This window comes from Hyperolius riggenbachi, chromosome 3, assembly GCF_040937935.1.
Source record: "Hyperolius riggenbachi isolate aHypRig1 chromosome 3, aHypRig1.pri, whole genome shotgun sequence".
NCBI lineage: Eukaryota > Metazoa > Chordata > Amphibia > Anura > Hyperoliidae > Hyperolius > Hyperolius riggenbachi.
The window spans coordinates 4,397,339-4,416,068 of record NC_090648.1 but is presented as its reverse complement, the minus strand read 5'-3'; the positions used below and the strand labels follow the sequence as shown (position 1 = coordinate 4,416,068).

At 41.3% G+C, this 18,730-nt stretch overlaps 1 protein-coding gene across 2 annotated transcripts in view; it reads left to right on the top strand.

The window, feature by feature from the left end:
* Nucleotides 1-18,730, top strand: part of LOC137560825 (asialoglycoprotein receptor 1-like) — a 216,960-nt gene that overhangs the window by 139,154 nt on the left and 59,076 nt on the right. The window contains exon 1 of one of the 2 annotated variants that reach the window (XM_068271958.1): nt 11,337-11,428. The exons of the other annotated variant lie outside the window; for it this stretch is intronic. The gene's annotated coding sequence lies outside the window, so the exon portion shown is untranslated. Of the gene's footprint in view, nt 1-11,336; nt 11,429-18,730 lie in introns of those variants that run through there. 2 annotated transcript variants of the gene reach the window in all.

Genomic DNA, 18,730 nt, shown 5'->3' with positions numbered 1-18,730 from the left:
TAAGAACCCGCACAGGTCCTTGGTACCACAACTGGTAGTTCTTTGGGGATAGCACAACACTAGGACTAACCTGGTCTGACCAGAACCGCGTTCCCCTTGCAACAACGCTCAGATCCATATGCTGGTACCGTTTACTCCTGTTTGTTTTATGCAAACTGTCTTGTGTATCTTTGTAACTTTTATTTTGTAATTTTTACTTTATTTTTGTAAATCTTGTGTATATATTATTTTCTGCATTGGAAAAATATTTTTTATATATAAATTGATATGAAACACACACAAATACATACATATAGAACCATATTATCAAAAAAGTGTAAACCCCATAACTAACAGGATCAAAGCCTGTAGAAAAGTAGACATTAAAAAACCCAGGGAGTTTGAACAAGGAGGCTGCAGTCCTCCAGACCAAAAAAACACAACAAGCTGCAATGCAATTATAGTGCTGAGAGGGGCAGAGTTAGTTGTACTGCCATGATGGTAAACAATTGTCTTAGTTACTGGCACCTAATTTGAATGGCAAATGTCCTAGTTGCCGGGACTTAAATTAAATATGAAAGATGTAGCACCAAACAAACGGTGGCATGCCTTTTAGCAATGAGAAGATTTTGTATTCCAGCGTTGAAACCTTGGACCCACTCGCAGTCCAGATGTGCGTATGTGCTGGCAACAGCTGACATATAGATGAAATGATTCCCGCAGAGCTTTAGGTATCAAGCCAGGAATGATTCCCACAGGATTCTAAATAGCCAGCCAGCTACAATAGGGCAATCATATATGAATCAATGTCCAGCCACTTTGCATAGAAGCATATTCTCAAGTAGCAAGCATAAAAAGTCTTTTAGCTGATATATGCAGTTCATTAGTAGCAAAGCTTAGCATATGAGATCTTGGTTAGTGCTTGAAAAAGGTCCATGCAGAGAACATTCAGTATTCCATAAGCAGCAATGCATTGCAGGCACAGTGCATGGACGCTATCTATGAAGAGGCCGTCATTGGAAACGGCGAAACATGTTGATGAAAGGCGTCTAACACACGGTTTTCAACCCAGGGGCTTGTCGAGACCAAAGTGACTTTTTCTCACGCTGACCTCTGCGGAGGGGATGGTAACTATATAATGCCTGCAATGCATTGCTGCTTATGGAATACTGAATGTTCTCTGCATGGACCTTTTTCAAGCACTAACCAAGATCTCATATGCTAAGCTTTGCTACTAATGAACTGCATATATCAGCTAAAAGACTTTTTATGCTTGCTACTTAAGAATATGCTTCTATGCAAAGTGGCTGGACATTGATTCATATATGATTGCCCTATTGTAGCTGGCTGGCTATTTAGAATCCTGTGGGAATCATTCCTGGCTTGATACCTAAAGCTCTGCGGGAATCATTTCATCTATATGTCAGCTGTTGCCAGCACATACGCACATCTGGACTGCGAGTGGGTCCAAGGTTTCAACGCTGGAATACAAAATCTTCTCATTGCTAAAAGGCATGCCACCGTTTGTTTGGTGCTACATCTTTCATATTTAATTTAAGTCCCGGCAACTAGGACATTTGCCATTCAAATTAGGTGCCAGTAACTAAGACAATTGTTTACCATCATGGCAGTACAACTAACTCTGCCCCTCTCAGCACTATAATTGCATTGCAGCTTGTTGTGTTTTTTTGGTCTGGAGGATTGCAGCCTCCTTGTTCAAACTCCCTGGGTTTTTTAATGTCTACTTTTCTACAGGCTTTGATCCTGTTAGTTATGGGGTTTACACTTTTTTGATAATATGGTTCTATATGTATGTATTTGTGTGTGTTTCATATCAATTTATATATAAAAAATATTTTTGCATGCACCCAAGAGTCAGTTTACTTTATATACCTTATCCACATTCCATGCTGACATGGTGCATGTGAAAACTGATTATACGTCATTATTTTATTTGATTCATTCTGTGGGCTGTTTGCCCATTGAGTGAACTTTCTCTATATAGGCATTTTTTCTGTTTGGTTCCTGCCTTAAATCCCCTCAGTAAAATACATTCCCCTTATTTTCTGCATTGTTCCACTTTTTTCTGGAATATTAAATCGTTATTTAATAAGTTTGACTTCTGCTGTACTAAGCCAACACTCATAGCCTAGAGAGACTGCAGTGTAACTTGCATTACAAAGTCAGTGCCTCATTGTGCCTTGCTACTGTATGATTGTACTGTGTGTGTGTGTGCGTGGCGTTCCTGTATTCAGCCTAAAGTGCAAATCTGACCCGAATATGAAAACGCGGACTGCGTGCAGATCACTCGACAGCAGAGTGGGAATTATTGAAGTGTCTAGCAGCACCTAGTGGTGGCAGTGAGAAGTGCTTTGAGGGGCGACAGCCTTGTTGTAGCTTGAATAAGGCTGCTCCCCTCTCGATCTGGTCAAACCCGCAGTCGGGAACCGTATCTGCAGGCTTGCCGTGGGGCCGGTTCCTGACAATCCCCACAAACCTTTTGTTGGGTACTGACCAGAGGCGTAGCTAGGGGTTTTCAGTGCCCGGGGGCAAAGACAGTTTTTGTGCCCCCCTCTGGACAAAATGGGCATGTCCACACATCAGAGCGTGATCATGGGTGGAGTCAAAAGTTATTTAGATAGCTATATGTGCCCCCTTACCATTCAGATGTGCCCCCTTTAGATAGCCTTATCCTGCTGCTAACGCTTCTGCAGAGGGAGGGAGAGAAGCAGGGGCACTTCTGGCAGCCAGGGAGCCGCCTCTCACACACATGGGGGTGCAGTGGCCATGCTGAGCTCCCTCACAGTGCTGCGCCCAGGGACATATGTCCCCCCTTGCCCCCCATAGCTACTCCTCTGATACTGACTCAGGACAGTTAGTGACCCGGTATGAGCCTAATCCAGCCCCCTTGGAGCCGCCTCTCACGCACATGGGGGTGCAGTGGCCATGCTGAGCTCCCTTACAGTGCTGCGCCCGGGACATATGCCCCCCCTTGCCCCCCCATAGCTACTCCTCTGATACTGACTCAGGACAGTTAGTGGCCCGGTTTGAGCCTAATCCCGCCCCCTTGGAGCTGCCATCCCCCCAGAAGCCTTAGACTTAAAGTGGACCCAAACTAAAAATACAAGATTTCAGAAATAAAATCTATTTTCTAAGTTATAATAATAAATAGCAGCCTTTTTTCAGCTGCATGATGACAAATATAAAATATGTTACATTTATTGGAGGAACCCCTCCCTTCCTTTCATATTGCCGGCAAATAATCCGGCAAGCTGGTGGAGTAGGTGGTGTCCGGCAAAGGAGGAGTTGCTAATGGCTGCCACCTGTATAACCCTAGTAATGAAAAGAGAACGGTGAAAAGCATGCACTGAAATGCTCATAGGCTTGAAGGAGTGTTTATTTATCTTTGTATGTGTCAGAGTGCTGCAACTAAATATTTTTAATGAAAAAAATGTTTGGTTTGGGTCTGCTTTAAGTAAGGTACTGTGTGATAACTGTTTGCAAATGGGGGGTCAGGGGCGTGGCTAGGGTCCTAAGAGATCCCAGGCACTTTAGGAACTCAAGATGGAAAATGGGTGTGGCTACGCTCCAGAATGTGTGTGTGGTCATGGGTGGAGCCAAATTTACAGGAACTTAACAGCAGTCTAAGTAAGCCTGCCCATAAAAATGCTGGATGAAGCCCCCTCTCCATTATTACAAAAACAAAACATATAAATAGAATCAGAATCAGAATCATTTATTTTGCCAAGCATGACTGGGTCATGCCCGGAATTATTTTTGGCACAATACATGTAGCTCAGGGAGAGGACATTGATGGAAAGAGACATAATAGATAACAAGGCATTGAGTTCACATTACATTACAACATTACAGTATTACAATATATGCATCACAGCCCCCAGTGTGACACTGAGGCCACTGGCAGTTAGTCTTTTGGGCTGGTTGGTTCGGTCAACTGGTCAGCCGTAGCGCAGCTGTCCCCGCAGCTCGTTGTGGCTTAAATTGACAGTATTATGTGGAGAGAATTTAGGAGGTTGACCGCCGAGGGGAAGAAGGAGTTTCTGTGTCTCGCAGTCTTTGTATAAATGGCCCGGAGTCTCCTGCCTAATGGCAGGAGGCTGAAGTAGTGGTGGCCTGGGTGTGAGGGATCATTGGCAATCCTCAGTGCCCTGGATTTCAGTCTTTTATTGTGTAGTAGGGCAAGTGAGGGGAGGGGGCACCCAATGATCCTCTCTGCTGACCTGATGACCCTCTGTAGTTTGTCCCTGTCATTGGTGGTGGCACCGGCATACCAGACCAAGATAGAAGAGCAGAAGAGCGACTCAATGGTGGCGGAGAAGAAGCTGGTAAGAATTACTTGAGTCATGCCGAACTTCCTCAGCTGGCGGAGGAAGAAGAGTCTCTTCTGGGCTTTCCGTTGGGTGGCAGTGATGTTGGGCTTCCAGCTGAGATCACTGGAGATGGTAGTACCCAGGAGCCGGGCACAGTATAATTTGGAGGTGGGGTGGGGACGGACTTCCTAAAGTCAATGATAAGCTCCACGCTTTTTGCAGTATTAAGCACCAGCCTGTTCTCCAGTTGCAGATCCTCTCCACCTGCTGACGATACTCCCGGACATTATTCTTGGTGACAATGATGGTGGTGTCGTCGGCGAACTTGATGACCTTGACAGAGTCTGCCTCAGATCTAAAATTGTTTGTGTAGAGGGAGAACAGCAGTGGTGACAGTACGCAGCCTTGAGGAGCACCTGTGTTTGTGGTTGCAGCTTGGGAGTGGATATCGCCCAGTCTGACGACTTGGGACCTATTGGTGAGAAAGTCCGTGATCCAGAGTTGTAGCCTTGCGTGGACTCCGAGTGCAGCTAGGTCCCATTGGAGAATGCGTGGGCAGATGGTATTAAAGGCCGAGGTGAAGTCCAAGAGTAGTATCCTAGCGTACGTGTCTGGTCTATCCAGGTGGTCGAATAGGCACATAAATAGCCTTTTAGTCACCTAAAAGGAACCCTAACTGAGAGAGATATGGACATTTCCTTCAAACAATACCAGTTGCCTAGCAGTCCTGCTGATCGCTTTGGCTGCAGTAGTGGCTGAGTCACACACACCTGAAAAAAGCATGTAGCTGCCAGCTAATACAGTCTGACTTCAGTCACCTGATCTGCATGCTTGTTGAGGGGCTGCGGCTAAAAGTATTAGAGACACAGGATCAGCAGGAGAGTCAGGCAACCGGTATTATTTTAAAAGGAAAACAAAACAAAAGTTTGCTTTCATAAAACAGAAAGAATTTGTGATAACTCAGGTTGGAGTGAGCTTGAGATGTCTCCCACAATGCATCACTGCTGAATATATGCAAATTAAAAAGGAAACATCCATATCCTTCTCCGTTTAGGTTCCCTTTAAACATAACTAGGCAGAGTTACCTTGCTTCTGTGCTAGCTGGTCTGGCTTTATGCTGGGTGGTCTGACCTGCAGCCTACACCCTCCCCCATAGCATTCCCTAGCCTTCTATTGGACCCCCTCCCATGCTCCCATGGGCCTCCAATTCAGGCACCACAGCTCCCTGCATGGCTCCATAAAGGCATCACAACACCCAGCATGGAACCACAGCACCCAGGATAACCCCAATGAATGCACCACAGCTCCCAGCATGCCCACCATTGAGGCCACAGATGGCTCTGTCTGGGAGGGCACCCCAAAATAGATCAGAGGCACGTGCCACTGATCTTTGGGGCTAGGGACGCCCCTGGTCAGTGACATGACTATGTACTCTGTAATGTGCTGCAGGAGATGTCAGTGCTATATAAATACATAATAATAATATGGTAGGACATTAGACTATGACTATGGTGGGATTAGAGTGTGAGCTCCTCTGAGGACAGTCAGTGACATGACTATGTACTCTGTAATGTGCTGCAGAAGATGTCAGTGCTATATAAACACATAATAATAATAATATGGTAGGACATTACACTATGACTATGGTAGGATTAGAGTGTGAGCTCCTCTGAGGACAGTCAGTGACATGACTATGTACTCTGTAATGTGCTGCAGAAGATGTCAGTGCTATATAAATACATAATAATAATATAGTAGGACATTAGACTATGGCTATGGTAGGATTAGAGTGTGAGCTCCTCTGAGGACAGTCAGTGACATGACTATGTACTCTGTAATGTGCTGCAGGAGATGTCAGTGCTATATAAATACATAATAATAATATGGTAGGACATTAGACTATGACTATGGTAGGATTAGAGTGTGAGCTCCTCTGAGGACAGTCAGTGACATGACTATGTGCTCTGTAATGTGCTGCAGGAGTTGTCAGTGCTATATAAATACATAATAATAATATGGTAGGACATTAGACTATGACTATGGTAGGATTAGAGTGTGAGCTCCTCTTAGGACAGTCAGTGACATGACTATGTACTCTGTAATGTGCTGCAGAAGATGCCAGTGCTATATAAATACATAATAATATGGTAGGACATTACACTATGACTATGGTAGGATTAGAGTGTGAGCTCCTCTGAGGACAGTCAGTGACATGACTATGTACTCTGTAATGTGCTGCAGGAGATGTCAGTGCTATATAAATACATAATATTATGGTAGGACATTAGACTCTGACTATGATAGGATTAGAGTGTGAGCTCCTCTGAGGACAGTCAATGACATGACTATGTACTCTGTAATGTGCTGCAGAAGATGTCAGTGCTCTATAAATACATAATAATAATATGGTAGGACATTAGACTATGACTATAGTAGGATTAGAGTGTGAGCTCCTCTGAGGACAGTCAGTGACATGACTATGTACTCTGTAATGTGCTGCAGATGTCAGTGCAATATAAATACATAATAATAATATGGTAGGACATTAGACTATGACTATGGTAGGATTAGATTGTGAGCTCCTCTGAGGACAGTCAGTGACATGACTATGTACTCTGTAATGTGCTGCAGAGGATGTCAGTGCTATATAAATACATAATAATAATATGGTAGGACATTACACTATGACTATGGTAGGATTAGAGGGTGTGCTCCTCTGAGGACAGTCAGTGACATGACTATGTACTCTGTAATGTGCTGCAGGAGATGTCAGTGTTATATAAATACATAATAATAATAATATGGTAGGACATTAGACTATGACTATAGTAGGATTAGAGTGTGAGCTCCTCTGAGGACAGTCAGTGACATGACTATGTATTCTGTAATGTGCTGCAGAAGATGTCAGTGCTATATAAATACATAATAATAATATGGTAGGGCATTAGACTGTGACTATGGTAGGATTAGAGTGTGAGCTCCTCTGAGGACAGTCAGTGACATGACTATGTACTCTGTAATGTGCTGCAGAAGATGTCAGTGCTCTATAAATACATAATAATAATATGGTAGGACATTAGACTATGACTATAGTAGGATTAGAGTGTGAGCTCCTCTGAGGACAGTCAGTGACATGACTATGTACTCTGTAATGTGCTGCAGATGTCAGTGCAATATAAATACATAATAATAATATGGTAGGACATTAGACTATGACTATGGTAGGATTAGAGTGTGAGCTCCTCTGAGGACAGTCAGTGACGTGACTATGTACTCTGTAATGTGCTGCAGGAGATGTCAGTGCTATATAAATACATAATAATAATATGGTAGGACATTAGACTATGACTATGGTGGGATTAGAGTGTGAGCTCCTCTGAGGACAGTCAGTGACATGACTATGTACTCTGTAATGTGCTGCAGGAGATGTCAGTGCTATATAAATACATAATAATAATATGGTAGGACATTAGACTATGACTATGGTGGGATTAGAGTGTGAGCTCCTCTGAGGACAGTCAGTGACATGACTATGTACTCTGTAATGTGCTGCAGAAGATGTCAGTGCTCTATAAATACATAATAATAATATGGTAGGACATTAGACTATGACTATAGTAGGATTAGAGTGTGAGCTCCTCTGAGGACAGTCAGTGACATGACTATGTACTCTGTAATGTGCTGCAGATGTCAGTGCAATATAAATACATAATAATAATATGGTAGGACATTAGACTATGACTATGGTAGGATTAGATTGTGAGCTCCTCTGAGGACAGTCAGTGACATGACTATGTACTCTGTAATGTGCTGCAGAGGATGTCAGTGCTATATAAATACATAATAATAATATGGTAGGACATTACACTATGACTATGGTAGGATTAGAGGGTGTGCTCCTCTGAGGACAGTCAGTGACATGACTATGTACTCTGTAATGTGCTGCAGGAGATGTCAGTGTTATATAAATACATAATAATAATAATATGGTAGGACATTAGACTATGACTATAGTAGGATTAGAGTGTGAGCTCCTCTGAGGACAGTCAGTGACATGACTATGTATTCTGTAATGTGCTGCAGAAGATGTCAGTGCTATATAAATACATAATAATAATATGGTAGGGCATTAGACTGTGACTATGGTAGGATTAGAGTGTGAGCTCCTCTGAGGACAGTCAGTGACATGACTATGTACTCTGTAATGTGCTGCAGAAGATGTCAGTGCTCTATAAATACATAATAATAATATGGTAGGACATTAGACTATGACTATAGTAGGATTAGAGTGTGAGCTCCTCTGAGGACAGTCAGTGACATGACTATGTACTCTGTAATGTGCTGCAGATGTCAGTGCAATATAAATACATAATAATAATATGGTAGGACATTAGACTATGACTATGGTAGGATTAGAGTGTGAGCTCCTCTGAGGACAGTCAGTGACGTGACTATGTACTCTGTAATGTGCTGCAGGAGATGTCAGTGCTATATAAATACATAATAATAATATGGTAGGACATTAGACTATGACTATGGTGGGATTAGAGTGTGAGCTCCTCTGAGGACAGTCAGTGACATGACTATGTACTCTGTAATGTGCTGCAGGAGATGTCAGTGCTATATAAATACATAATAATAATATGGTAGGACATTAGACTATGACTATGGTGGGATTAGAGTGTGAGCTCCTCTGAGGACAGTCAGTGACATGACTATGTACTCTGTAATGTGCTGCAGAAGATGTCAGTGCTATATAAATACATAATAATAATATAGTAGGACATTAGACTATGGCTATGGTAGGATTAGAGTGTGAGCTCCTCTGAGGACAGTCAGTGACATGACTATGTACTCTGTAATGTGCTGCAGAAGATGTCAGTGCTCTATAAATACATAATAATAATATGGTAGGACATTAGACTATGACTATAGTAGGATTAGAGTGTGAGCTCCTCTGAGGACAGTCAGTGACATGACTATGTACTCTGTAATGTGCTGCAGATGTCAGTGCAATATAAATACATAATAATAATATGGTAGGACATTAGACTATGACTATGGTAGGATTAGAGTGTGAGCTCCTCTGAGGACAGTCAGTGACGTGACTATGTACTCTGTAATGTGCTGCAGGAGATGTCAGTGCTATATAAATACATAATAATAATATGGTAGGACATTAGACTATGACTATGGTGGGATTAGAGTGTGAGCTCCTCTGAGGACAGTCAGTGACATGACTATGTACTCTGTAATGTGCTGCAGAAGATGTCAGTGCTATATAAATACATAATAATAATATAGTAGGACATTAGACTATGGCTATGGTAGGATTAGAGTGTGAGCTCCTCTGAGGACAGTCAGTGACATGACTATGTACTCTATAATGTGCTGCAGGAGATGTCAGTGCTATATAAATACATAATATTATGGTAGGACATTAGACTCTGACTATGATAGGATTAGAGTGTGAGCTCCTCTGAGGACAGTCAATGACATGACTATGTACTCTGTAATGTGCTGCAGAAGATGTCAGTGCTCTATAAATACATAATAATAATATGGTAGGACATTAGACTATGACTATAGTAGGATTAGAGTGTGAGCTCCTCTGAGGACAGTCAGTGACATGACTATGTACTCTGTAATGTGCTGCAGATGTCAGTGCAATATAAATACATAATAATAATATGGTAGGACATTAGACTATGACTATGGTAGGATTAGATTGTGAGCTCCTCTGAGGACAGTCAGTGACATGACTATGTACTCTGTAATGTGCTGCAGAGGATGTCAGTGCTATATAAATACATAATAATAATATGGTAGGACATTACACTATGACTATGGTAGGATTAGAGCGTGTGCTCCTCTGAGGACAGTCAGTGACATGACTATGTACTCTGTAATGTGCTGCAGGAGATGTCAGTGTTATATAAATACATAATAATAATAATATGGTAGGACATTAGACTATGACTATAGTAGGATTAGAGTGTGAGCTCCTCTGAGGACAGTCAGTGACATGACTATGTATTCTGTAATGTGCTGCAGAAGATGTCAGTGCTATATAAATACATAATAATAATATGGTAGGGCATTAGACTGTGACTATGGTAGGATTAGAGTGTGAGCTCCTCTGAGGACAGTCAGTGACATGACTATGTACTCTGTAATGTGCTGCAGAAGATGTCAGTGCTCTATAAATACATAATAATAATATGGTAGGACATTAGACTATGACTATAGTAGGATTAGAGTGTGAGCTCCTCTGAGGACAGTCAGTGACATGACTATGTACTCTGTAATGTGCTGCAGATGTCAGTGCAATATAAATACATAATAATAATATGGTAGGACATTAGACTATGACTATGGTAGGATTAGAGTGTGAGCTCCTCTGAGGACAGTCAGTGACGTGACTATGTACTCTGTAATGTGCTGCAGGAGATGTCAGTGCTATATAAATACATAATAATAATATGGTAGGACATTAGACTATGACTATGGTAGGATTAGAGTGTGAGCTCCTCTGAGGACAGTCAGTGACATGACTATGTACTCTGTAATGTGCTGCAGAAGATGTCAGTGCTATATAAATACATAATAATAATATGGTAGGACATTAGACTATGACTATGGTAGGATTAGAGTGTGAGCTCCTCTGAGGACAGTCAGTGACATGACTATGTACTCTGTAATGTGCTGCAGGAGATGTCAGTGCTTTATAAATACATAATAATATAATGATGTGCTGTGGTAGCTGTGAATTTCTTCAGAATTCAGTGCAGTTAGTGTACACATCCTGTTACACCCATTCATACACATGATGTTGCTATGCTGTCCAGTGATTTGTATTATCATCATAATTGTCCTGTGTGACTTCTGGTTCTGTTATGCTGATAGATGCAGAAAACACACATTTCCTCCAGAAAGAATCCATATAGTGGCAGATGCAGGGGTGCGTGTGGTGCGAGGGGGGCGAGGGGGGTGAGGGGGTGGGGGGTGCACTGAGGGGTCAATAGAGACCAGGGCTGATATAAAACCAGGAAATCAGGATTGGAGATTATTCTGCTCCACTTGTCAGAGAGCATCACTGCTGCCATCAACATCATCAGGTGAGAGTGATGGGGGATGGAAGATATAATGTGTGTGTGTGTGTGTGTGTGTGTGTGTGTGTGTGTGTGTGTGTGTGTGTGTGTGTGTGTGTGTGTGTGTGTGTGTGTGTGTGTATGGTGTGTGTACGTGTGTGTGTGTGTGTGTGTGTGTGTGTGTGTGTGTGTGTGTGTACAGTGTGTGTGTGTGTGTGTGTGTGTGTGTGTGTGTGTGTGTGTGTGTGTGTGTGTGTGCAGTGTGTGTGTACAGTGTGTGTGTGTACAGTGTGTGTGTGTATATTTTAGGGTGGGGGGATACAGCTGCTCTGCAAGTCTGATACTGACAGAGACTCTGGGAAAAGGGGGACACCTCTGGGGGGACTAACTATACTGGGGGACACTTATGGAGGCGTACGTAATAAAAGGGCGCCTGGAGATTAGGGCTCTGAGGAAAGCCAATAGTACCTGATACCTGACCCTAACCACTCCCTCGCGCAAACACCGTACCTGATACCTTACCTGAACCCCCTATGCCCAACCTTAGCCACCCTCTGCCGCCTAACTTTAACCACCCCCCATGCCTACCTTAACCATGCCCTCCCGCCTACCTTAGCCATCCCCTCCCGCCTACCTTAGCCATCCCCTCCCACCTAACCTTAACCACACCTCCATGCCTTTGCCTACCTGAACCACGCCCTCCTGCCCCCCTTTACCACCACCCCATGCCTACCTTAACCACACCCCCATGCCTACCATAACCACCCCCTCACACGTCGCCTAAGCTTAACCACCCGCCGTCACCTAAAGGGGTTGGTTAAGGTTAGACCGCGGTGTTCCTCCATGTTGACATATAGGTGGCACTACCTACATCATGGGACACCTTTGTCTTCCTAATGGGGGGGCACTACTTATATGGAGGGACACATTTGGCTGCCTATGGGGGGGTCACTTTTGTCTTCCTTAAACTGGGGGAGACTCTATTGCCTACCTACACTGGGGGGACAACCGATACTTGGGGGACATTTTTAGCTACCTATAGTGAAGGGGGCTACCTATACTTGGGGGATATGTTTGGTTACCTATACCTATGAAGAGTAACATTTGCCACATTTCATATGTAGGGTGGTGTTTGCCAGATTTCATATGTAGGGTATTGTTTGCCACATTTCATATGTGGGGTAATCTTTGCTGCATTTCATGTTTGGTAAGATTTGCTGCATTTAAAAGTGGTGTTATGTTTGCTACATATATTATGTGGGGTAATCTTTGCTGCATTTCATAGGCAGTGCAAACTTTACTGCATTTCATGTAAGACATAATGGGCTTGATTCACTAAAGCGTGCTAACTGTTAGCACGTCAGTGAAAAGCCACTTAGCACGTGCAAACTGGCTTTGCAAGCACTAATATGTGCGCAAAAGTTTGCACGCGTAAAGTTTTGTGCGCACTGCTTCGTGTGCTAAGTAGCGTAATAAGCAAACTTTGCATGCGAAGTGGCTGATTTTGCACGTGAAGCGGTGCACACAAAACTTTATACGCGCTAAAATAGCACGCAATCAGAAACAGCTTTGCCATGGAAACTACTTAGCACCCTAGTTTGCACGTGCAAAGCTTTTAGGCGTGCTGTGTTAGCACCCTTTAGTGAATTGAGCCCAATGTTTGGCATTTTTCTGATGGAGCGTAATGTTTGCTGCATGTCTTGGTCATAATAGCTGCATGTGATACTTTGGAGTTATTGTTGCAGAATTTAGAATTTTCGGGGCTCATGATTACTAAATGATGTGCTAATACCTGAACCAGAAGAAGCACAATAACTGGGAAATGGATTTCTTTCACTAGCCACTTTAACCAGTTGAGGACCACAGGCTTACACCCCCCTAGTGACCAGGCCATTTTTATAATTCTGCACTCTGCAGCTTTCACAGTGTGCTGCACAGTCCTACAACTTAGCAGCCAAATCAGAATCAGAATCAGAATCAATTTTATTTCGCCAAGCATGACTGGGTCAGGCCCGGAATTGGGTTTGGCACCATGGAGCCGTACATAGAAAGAAAGGCAGGAAAAACGTTAGAATGACAGTACTCAAATATAAGCATACATGAATATACAATCAATAATTAGATATACACAGCCGAGGTCTGACGCGCCTATGCAGGTGGTAGGGCGCTGATAGAGGGTGGTAGCATGTTAAGGGAGTTCAGGAGGCTGACGGCCATCGGGAAGAAAGAGTTCCTGTGTCTGGTGGTCTTGGTGGGGATGGCCCGAAGTCTCCGACCCAGTGGAAGTGGGGAGAGAAAACAGTGGCCTGGGTGAGAGAGGTAACTTGCAATCCTCAGTGCCCTGGCTCGCAGTCTTGTGTTATACAGGTGGTCAATTGGGGGAAGAGGTAATAATAAAATAAGGGGAGCTAAACCATGAGTTATGTCAAATAAGGAGAGCTAAACCATGAGTTATGTCAAATAAGGAGAGCTAAACCATGAGTTATGTCACATAAGGAGAGCTAAACCATGAGTTATGTCACATAAGCAGAGCTGAACCATGAGTTATGTCAGATAAGGAAAGCTAAACCATGAGTTATGTCAAATAAGGGGAGCTAAACCATGAGTTATGTCACATACGCAGAGCTGAACCATGAGTTATGTCAAATAAGGAGAGCTAAACCATGAGTTATGTCAGATATGGAGAGCTAAACCATGAGTTATGTCACAAAAGGAAAGCTAAACCATGAGTTATGTCAGATAAGGAGAGCTAAACCATGAGTTATGTCACATAAGGAGAGCTGGACCATGAGTTATGTCAAATAAGGAGAGCTAAGCCATGAGTTATGTCACATAACCAGAGCTGAACCATGAGTTATGTCAAATAAGGAGAGCTAAACCATGAGTTATGTCAAATAAGGAGAGCTAAACCATGAGTTATGTCATATAAGGAGAGCTAAACCATGAGTTATGTCATATAAGGAGAGCTAAACCATGAGTTATGTCACATAAGGAGAGCTAAACTATGAGTTACGTCAAATAAGGAGAGCTAAGCCATGAGTTATGTCAAATAAGGAGAGCTAAACTATGAGTTATGTCAGATATGGAGAGCTAAACCATGAGTTATGTCACAAAAGGAGAGCTAAACCATGAGTTATGTCAGTGATGGAGAGCTAAACTATGAGTTATGTCAAATAAGGAGAGCTAAACCATGAGTTATGTCAAATAAGGAGAGCTAAACCATGAGTTATGTCAGATAAGGAGAGCTAAACCATGAGTTATGTCACATAAGGAGAGCTAAACTATGAGTTACGTCAAATAAGGAGAGCTAAGCCATGAGTTATGTCAAATAAGGAGAGCTAAACTATGAGTTATGTCAAATAAGGAGAGCTAAACAATGAGTTATGTCAAATAAGGAGAGCTAAACTATGAGTTATGTCAAATAAGGAGAGCTAAACAATGAGTTATGTCAAATAAGGAGAGCTAAACCATGAGTTATGTCAAATAAGGAGAGCTAAACCATGAGTTATGTCACATAAGGAAAGCTAAACCATGAGTTATGTCAAATAAGGAGAGCTAAGCCATGAGTTATGTCAAAAAGGAGAGATAAACCATGAGTTATGTTAGATAAGGAGAGCTAAACCATGAGTTATGTCATATAAGGAGAGCTAAACCATGAGTTATGTCACATAAGGAGAGCTAAACCATGAGTTATGTCAAATAAGGGGAGCTAAACCATGAGTTATGTCAAATAAGGAGAGCTAAACCATGAGTTATGTCAAATAAGGAGAGCTAAACTATGAGTTATGTCAAATGAGGAGAGCTAAACCATGAGTTATGTCAAATAAGGAGAGCTAAACCATGAGTTATGTCAAATAAGGAGAGATAAAACATGAGTTATGTCAAATAAGGAGAGATAAAACATGAGTTATGTCAAATAAGGAGAGCTAAACCATGAGTTATGTCAGATAAGGAGAGCTAAACCATGAGTTATGTCAGTGAAGGAGAGCTAAAAAATGAGTTATGTCAAATAAGGGGAGCTAAACCATGAGTTATGTCAGATAAGGAGAGCTAAACCATGAGTTATGTCAAATAAGGGGAGCTAAACCATGAGTTATGTCAAATAAGGAGAGTTAAAACATGAGTTATGTCAAATAAGGGGAGCAAAACCATGAGTTATGTCAAATAAGGGGAGCTAAACCATGAGTTATGTCAAATAAGGAGAGCTAAACCATGAGTTATGTCAAATAAGGAGAGTTAAACCATGAGTTATGTCAAATAAGGAGAGCTAAACCATGAGTTATGTCAAATAAGGAGAACTAAAGCATACTTTTAGTTAGATAAGGAGAGCTAAACCATGAGTTATTTCAAGTAAGGAGAGCTAAACTATGAGTTATGTCAAATAAGGAGAGCTAAACCATGAGTTATGTCAGATAAGGAGAGCTAAACCATGAGTTATGTCAAATAAGGAGAGTTAAACCATGAGTTATGTCAAGTAAGGAGAGATAAAACATAAGTTATGTCAAATAAGGAGAGATAAAACATGAGTTATGTCAAATAAAGGGAGCTAAACCATGAGTTATGTTAAATAAGGAGCGATAAACCATGAGTTATGTCAAATAAGGGGAGCTAAACCATGAGTTATGTCAAATAAAGGTAGCTAAACCATGAGTTATGTTAAATAAGGAGAGCTAAACTATGAGTTATGTCAAATAAGGAGAGCTAAACCATGAGTTATGTCAAATAAGGAGAGCTAAACTATGAGTTATGTCAAATAAGGAGAGCTAAACCATGAGTTCTGCCATATAAGGAGAGCTAAACCATGAGTTATGTCAAATAAGGAGAGCTAAACCATGAGTTATGTCAGATAAGGAGAGCTAAACCGTGAGTTATGTCAAATAAGGAGAGCTAAACCATGAGTTATGTCAAATAAGGAGAGCTAAACTATGAGTTATGTCAAATAAGGAGAGCTAAACCATGAGTTCTGCCATATAAGGAGAGCTAAACCATGAGTTATGTCAAATAAGGAGAGCTAAACCATGAGTTATGTCAAATAAGGAGAGCTAAACCATGAGTTATGTCAAATAAGGAGAGCTAAACTATGAGTTATGTCAAATAAGGAGAGCTAAACCATGAGTTCTGCCATATAAGGAGAGCTAAACCATGAGTTATGTCAAATAAGGAGAGCTAAACCATGAGTTATGTCAAATAAGGAGAGCTAAACCATGAGTTATGTCAGATAAGGAGAGCTAAACCATGCGTTATGTCAAATAAGGGGAGCTAAACCATGAGTTATGTCAAATAAGGAGAGCTAAACCATGAGTTATGTCAAATAAGGAGAGCTAAACTATGAGTTATGTCAAATAAGGAGAGCTAAACCATGAGTTCTGCCATATAAGGAGAGCTAAACCATGAGTTATGTCAAATAAGGAGAGCTAAACCATGAGTTCTGCCATATAAGGAGAGCTAAACCATGAGTTATGTCAAATAAGGGGAGCTAAACCATGAGTTATGTCAAATAAGGAGAGCTAAACCATGAGTTATGTCAAATAAGGAGAGCTAAACTATGAGTTATGTCAAATAAGGAGAGCTAAACCATGAGTTATGTCAAATAAGGAGAGTTAAACCATGAGTTATGTCAAATAAGGAGAGCTAAACCATGAGTTATGTCAAATAAGGAGAGCTAAACCATGAGTTATGTCAAATAGGGAGAGCTACACCATGAGTTATGTCAAATAAGGAGAACTAAAGCATACTTTTAGTTAGATAAGGAGAGCTAAACCATGAGTTATTTCAAGTAAGGAGAGCTAAACTATGAGTTATGTCAAATAAGGAGAGCTAAACCATGAGTTATGTCAGATAAGGAGAGCTAAACCATGAGTTATGTCAAATAAGGAGAGCTAAACCATGAGTTATGTCAAGTAAGGAGAGATAAAACATGAGTTATGTCAAATAAGGAGGGATAAAACATGAGTTATGTCAAATAAAGGGAGCTAAACCATGAGTTATGTTAAATAAGGAGCGATAAACCATGAGTTATGTCATATAAGGAGAGCTATGCCATGAGTTATGTCAAATAAGGAGAGCTAAACCATGAGTTATGTCAAATAAGGGGAGCTAAACCATGAGTTATGTCAAATAAGGGGAGCTAAACCATGAGTTATGTCAAATAAGGAGAGCTAAACCATGAGTTATGTCACATAAGGAGAGCTAAACCATGAGTTTTGTCAAATAAGGGGAGCTAAACCATGAGTTATGTCAAATAAGGGGAGCTAAACCATGAGTTATGTCAAATAAAGGGAGCTAAATTATGAGTTATGTTAAATAAGGGGAGCTAAACCATGAGTTATGTCAAATAAGGACAGTTAAACCATGAGTTATGTCAAATAAGGAGAGCTAAACCATGAGTTATGTCAAATAAGGAGAGCTAAACCATGAGTTATGTCAAATAAGGAGAGCTAAACCATGAGTTATGTCAAATAAGGAGAACTAAAGCTTACTTTTCGTTAGATAAGGAGAGCTAAACCATGAGTTATTTCAAATAAGGAGAGCTAAACCATGAGTTATGTCAAATAAGGAGAGCTAAACCATGAGTTATGTCAAATAAGGAGAGCTAAACCATGAGTTATGTCAAATAAGGAGAGCTAAACCATGAGTTATGTCAAATAAGGGGAGCTAAACCATGAGTTATGTCAAATAAGGATAGATAAAACATGAGTTATGTCAAATAAGGGGAGCTAAACCATGAGTTATGTCAAATAAGGGGAGCTAAACCATGAGTTATGTCAGATATGGAGAGCTAAACCATGAGTTATGTCACAAAAGGAGAGCTAAACCATGAGTTATTTCAAGTAAGGAGAGCTAAACTATGAGTTATGTCAAATAAGGAGAGCTAAACCATGAGTTATGTCAGATAGGGAGAGCTAAACCATGAGTTATGTCAAATAAGGAGAGCTAAACCATGAGTTATGTCAAGTAAGGAGAGATAAAACATGAGTTATGTCAAATAAAGGGAGCTAAACCATGAGTTATGTTAAATAAGGAGCGATAAACCATGAGTTATGTCATATAAGGAGAGCTATGCCATGAGTTATGTCAAATAAGGAGAGCTAAACCATGAGTTATGTCACATAAGGAGAGCTAAACCATGAGTTTTGTCAAATAAGGGGAGCTAAACCATGAGTTATGTCAAATAAGGGGAGCTAAACCATGAGTTATGTCAAATAAGGAGAGCTAAACCATGAGTTATGTCACATAAGGAGAGCTAAACCATGAGTTTTGTCAAATAAGGGGAGCTAAACCATGAGTTATGTCAAATAAGGGGAGCTAAACCATGAGTTATGTCAAATA